Below are 6,000 nucleotides of genomic sequence, written 5' to 3'. Positions count from 1 at the left end.
CATGCATCGCCGGCGTCCTCGGCTGTCCTCTCGCCTCCTCAGAAGCCTTGCACGACCACTATTCTGCGCCCGTGTTTGGGGGGACCATCTCCGGTCGAGCGCCTTTAGACACTGCTGGTTGTCAATTGATACTCACTGTCTTCCTCCTCAATGCCCTTCCTCCCTCCCTCTCTATACCCCCCCCCCCCCCCTCTCTCTCTCCTGTTCGCTCTCTCACACACGGATGAGCTCCCCCTCCCTCCCATCATGACGTGATGGAGTCAAGATCTCCAATAGCAACCGCATCCCCCTCATCACCCAAACCGTTTTTTGTCATCTCAGTGGACCGCTGACTGGTGCTGAAAAGATGGTGCTGGTGCTGAGGTAGCCTGTCTACTGTAACTCGTATGTTAGAGTGAGCTCTTACATGTCACGATGGACTAGATGAGGTTATAGAACAATAAGAACAAGGGAGAATATTCAGAACTTTAATTTAAGAATCATTAGGGTTACATTCACTGGAGTAGCATTTAAACTGTCTCATTAGAACAACTCACCTCTCCACTGCAAATCATCCGCAGCTCGTTTCTTTTTTTGTTGCAAAAGTAGGTCCTTTTGAACTATGAAAATATGCATAGAAGTAGCCTAAGTGTTTTTATAGAATCGAACATTCAGAGTCAAATATATAACACTCAAACCTATAAACATATTGCCTTCATAAAAAAAGAGAGAATAAGTGTTGTCTTGTCTTGACACTCGGCCGGAGGAGATGCAGAGAACCAGGTGGATGTTGAAGCTCGTGAGGGAGGCGAATCTCGTTAACCCAGAAATAAAGTCTCGTGTAATTGGTCAGCTGCTCGATTAAGTTCTGGGTCCATACTTGTTGAGAAAGGGGATCAAGAGATGCGGAACTGGAACCGGAACGAGGAGCTCCACCCTCTCTATCCTTGCAAATTATGGGCTGAATGTCCCCTCCTCTTCCGAAATTCGAGAGACGCTAACACCTGCGAAATTGTGATTTGTCCAAATAACCAGAGACGAAAAACCCAAACACCGGAATTGACTGCTGCTCGTTAGCCCACGCATCCCATTCCTTCCCGACAGATTATACGATACCAGGCTTGTTAATGTAGATATATCCACTAGAGGTAGCGCAAACCTTTCCCGACTTTAGCTGTTTACACGCATACAAACACGCACACAACCTTTCAATTCATGATATGAGTGAGATGCGGAGCACACACACATATTCAAACCTGTATGCCCTGACACAGAATCAACCCAACTAAAACACACATTGTCTTTTCTCCATCATCTAGGCATAATCTGCTTTCACAAGACCAATTCTTTATATGTGTTTATCTCTTCACCTAACCATCATTTATCCATGTAGTCTCCTTAATGTCAGGGACAGAAGGTAATTAGATGAAGAGGGGTTTAGGGGAGCCCTTCAATGCCATATTGCTATCTATCCAGTTCCTTCAGGTCTGCTAACACAGCAAGCTTGGGGGCTAGTGAAGATGGTAGGGGCTAGGGCAGGTGGTACCGGGTTGGTTTTTGGACCAGGTCTCTTGTCTGGCATGACTGAATATGACCATCTGAGCTGTTCTCGAACAAAGGAGGCTAAGCTGTATTTCCTTTGTTACTGCTGACACCTTGTGGGTGAAAAGAGAAGTACCACTGTAGTTACTTCAGCTTTCCATATTGTCTTACATTAGTCAGTAGTGCTGTACGTTCATAACGTATAATGAATCAAACAAATGTCATTCTAACACATGTAATGGAGAAACGAGTCTGCTCTATATATAATGTACGAAGTGTATACATATCGCCTATAAACAGAAAGGTTTCATCAGAGGTCTTATATGGGTATTTCCACGAAATGAGTCCCTTTTGCATCCATATTTTAAGTAGAAATTGTGCACCAATATTAATTTTAAAAGCCTGTTATATTAAATTAAGTCATATTTAATATAGACCACAAGGAAAATTCTATATTTCTGATTATTGTGGCATAGACAAAAGTGGTCTGTGCGCTCTACACGACTAGGAATACTTTAGCCCAATTAACCTCAAGATTTCTCCAAGTTTTCACCATCACTAACCACATTTCTATGCACAGTTGTTATACGAGTAAAGTGTTTTCTGGTATTTTATTTCACATCCCCATATGCTGCTGCCAAGGCAGAAGCTACTCTTCATGCAGTCCAATCACAATTACAAACAATAAAACATTACATGACACATTATTACACACTACTCTACCATAACATATCTACAATACAAAATCAATACAGCAAAATAACAATATTTAAAATGTACGTGTGTGCAGTGGAGGAAAAAGTACCCAATTGACATACTTGAGTAAAAGTATAGGTACCTTAATAGAAAGTTACTCAGGTAAAAGTGAAAGTCACCCAGTAAAATAGTACTTGAGTAAAAGTCTAAAAGTATTTGTTTCTAAATATACTTAAGTATCAAAAGTAAAAGTATAAATCATTTCAAATTCCTTATACTAAGCAAAGCAGACGGCACCATTTTCATGTTTTGAAAATGTACGGATAGCCACGGGCACACTCCAATACTCATAATAACATACTTTACAGAAGATGCATTTGTGTTTAGTGAGTCCACCATATAAGAGGCAGTAGGGATGACCACTTGTTCTCTTTATAAGTGCGTGAATTTGACAATTGTCCTGTCCTGCTAAGCATTCAAAATGTAACAAGTACTTTTGGATGTCAGGGAAAATGTAAGGAATAAAAAGTACATTATTTTCATTAGGAATGTAGTGGAGTAAAAGTACAAGTTGTCAAAAATATAAATGCTTAAGTAAAGTACAGATACCCCCCAAAAATGACTTAAGTAGTACTTTACACCGCCGTGGGCGTGTAGAGTGTGTGCTAGCATGTGTTTGTGAATGCTGTGTGTGTGTGTGTGTGTGTGTGTGTGTGTGTGTGTGTGTGTGTGTGTGTGTGTGCCTGCGTGTGTCTCTTCACAGTCCACGCTGTTCCATAAATTGTAGTTTTATCAGTTTTTGAAATCTGATTTTACTGCTTGACGAAGCTACATGATTTGGAATAGAGTTCCATGAATTCATGGCTTTATGTAGTACTTTGCATTTCCCGTAGTCTGTTCTGGACTGTGAAGAAACCTCTGGTGGCATGTCTTGTGGGGTATGTATGGGTGTCTGAGCTGTGCGCTGGTCGCTTCAACAGACAGATCGGTGATTTTAACATGTCAATAACTCTCACAAAGACAAGCTGGCTCCACCCTGAGCCAGGAGAGTTGCTGGCTCTCCGTGTACATCTAAGGGCCAGCTGTACTGTTCTGTTATGGGCCAATTGTAATTTGCATGTGTCCCTCTTTGTGGCACTTGACCATATGATTGGACAGTAGTCCAGGTGCGACAAAACTAGGGGCAGAAGTACCTTTTTTTCATAGCAATGTCGAGAAAGCAGAGCTGCACTTTATTATGGACAGACTTCTCCCCATCTTAGCTACCGTTGCAGCAATATGTTTTGACCATTAAAGTTTACAATCCAGGGTTATTCCAAGCAGTACAGTCTCCTCAACTTGATACTTTTCCTCATTATTCATAACATGATTTAGTTGAGGTTTAGGGTTTAGTGAATGATTTTTCCCAAATACAATGCTTTTATTTTTTATTTATTTATTTATTTAGGAACAACTTATTTATTGCCATTCTGAAACTGACTGCAACTCTTTGTTAAGTGTTGCAATGATTTCACTTGCTGTGGTAGCTGATGTGTACAGTGTTGAGTCATCAGCATACAGTACATAGACAGACAGGCTTTACTCAGTGCCAGTGGCAGGTGAAGTTGGAATGAAGTAAAGGGTCCTAGGGAATGCCTGATTCTACCTGACTTATGTTGGAGAGACTTCCAATAAAGAACACCCTCTGTGTTCTGTTAGACAGGCAACTCTCGATCCACAATATAGGAAGGGATAGAAAGCCATAATACATATATTTTTCCAGCAGCAGATTCTGATCGATAATGTCAAAAGCTGCACCGAAGTCTAACAACACAGCTCCCACAAGCTTAGCAATTTCTCTCAGCCAATCATCAGTCATTTGTGTAGGCCAAGTGCCTCAGGCCTACATTTGGAACGCCTTTCCCTATAAGCATGTTGAAAGTCTGTTGTTAATTTAGTTACTGTGAAATAGCATTGTATCTGGTCAAACATAATTTTTTCCAAAAGTTTAGTAAGGGTTGGTAACAGACTGATTGGTCAGCTATTTGAGCTGTGCTTTGCTATTCTTGGGTAGCAGAAGGACTTTTGCTTCCCTCCAGGCCTGAGGACACAAACTTTCCTGTGGGCTTAGATTGCCATCAAAGTCATATTGTATCAAAACAAAAAAATCACAACAGCTGTGATGGAAATTGGAAGTTTCGGTGCAATTTTAGAAATGCCGACAGATAATTTGTTGGTTCAACATGGTGGGATCTTTCTATTTCGGTAAAATTAATTATGAGGGAAATGGTGGTGGAAACATCTTCATGCACAAATATTGATAAAATAACCATCATATCGAAGTAAATTTGGAGTCACGCGATGATATGGTGAGTGGTCCTCCCAATACGACTCAGGAAACCTTGTTGTTATTAAGCTACAGATTAAACAAGTTATGAACTTCACAGGGTAGAGAGTACACAGTGGTGAGCTTGATGCTGCTTTCCAATAAATATGGAGCGTTCTGGTGACATGATGATCAATGCTTGACTGCCATTTGACAAAAACAAATATTCTCACTTATCCATAATAAACTCATCATGTAGACTAGACCAGTTGTTCGCAACCTTTTTTGGTTACAGTACCACCAACTGAATTTTGCTCTTCCCGGAGTACCCCCGAAGTACCCTTCATGTCCCATTTGACCAGTAAGCCTATGGTCTCATAAGTCTTCTCAAGTACCCCCTGTGGATTGACCAAGTACCCCCATGACTCCCAGTACCACTGGTTGGGAAGCACTGGGCTAGACAATCTGCACAGTCTACCCACACGGTGTCTGCAAGCTGCTAGAGTGCAGGTGACAAGACCAGAGTAGGCACATTTGCTATTTATTAGATTTTTTATGAAAAACTATAGGTAGAGTTGAAAATGTGATGGAAACATATTGAACTTTAGATTTGTATTAGTTACATGAAAAAATGTCCCGAAAAAGTACATTTTGTGTGTACTACATCATCACGCACTGATTTTTATCCGCAACAAGTCTTCGTTTCGTGGAAACACACCACTGGTGGGAAAATGTGCATATTTACTTTTATGCGGATTGTAGAATATTCACATTAAAATCTATTGCCAATGGATGAAAACCTAGCTACTGTATAAAAAAAAAGCCCTAGTTAATTTGTTTTGCTTAAAAAAAGTATTTTCTGAAGATTATTTCATGTGATTAGTGATTCATTTGAAGGAAAACAAAAAAACTGTCCCTCATTTTAAAGTCAACCCTGTAACGTGAACTAACTTCTCGATTCAACATGGCAAAACTTCCTTTTTAAAACGTGTTTTTCAAACGGAACATTGAATATCTAATAGTCAAATCATTGTAAAATCAGGTGAGCTGGTTGAATTTGATTTTTTTTAAAAAATTTTCAGGTGTTTTGTGGTGGAAAACTGAATGGGTTCAAGCAGAACAAGTCAACCCTGTTACCCATAACAGACAGATCAACCCTGTTACCCATAACAGACAGATCAACCCTGTTACCCATAACAGACAGATCAACCCTGTTACCCATAACAGACAGATCAACCCTGTTACCCATAACAGACAAATCAACCCTGTTACCCATAACAGACAGATCAACCCTGTCACAATCAACCATGTTACTTCATTTAGACAATTACTAGTCATTTTTGAATTAACCTCTTGAGATGGGAACATGTTTTTTAATAAGCTAAACATTAGCTCTTCAAGACAGAATGTTAAAATGAGTTACACTATACTCAAAAGGGACTCATATACCTAGACTTGATGGAATGTATCACAAAATA

This window comes from Oncorhynchus clarkii, chromosome 20 (genome assembly GCF_045791955.1).
Source record: "Oncorhynchus clarkii lewisi isolate Uvic-CL-2024 chromosome 20, UVic_Ocla_1.0, whole genome shotgun sequence".
Lineage (NCBI taxonomy): Eukaryota > Metazoa > Chordata > Actinopteri > Salmoniformes > Salmonidae > Oncorhynchus > Oncorhynchus clarkii.
This window is presented reverse-complemented; position numbering follows the sequence as displayed.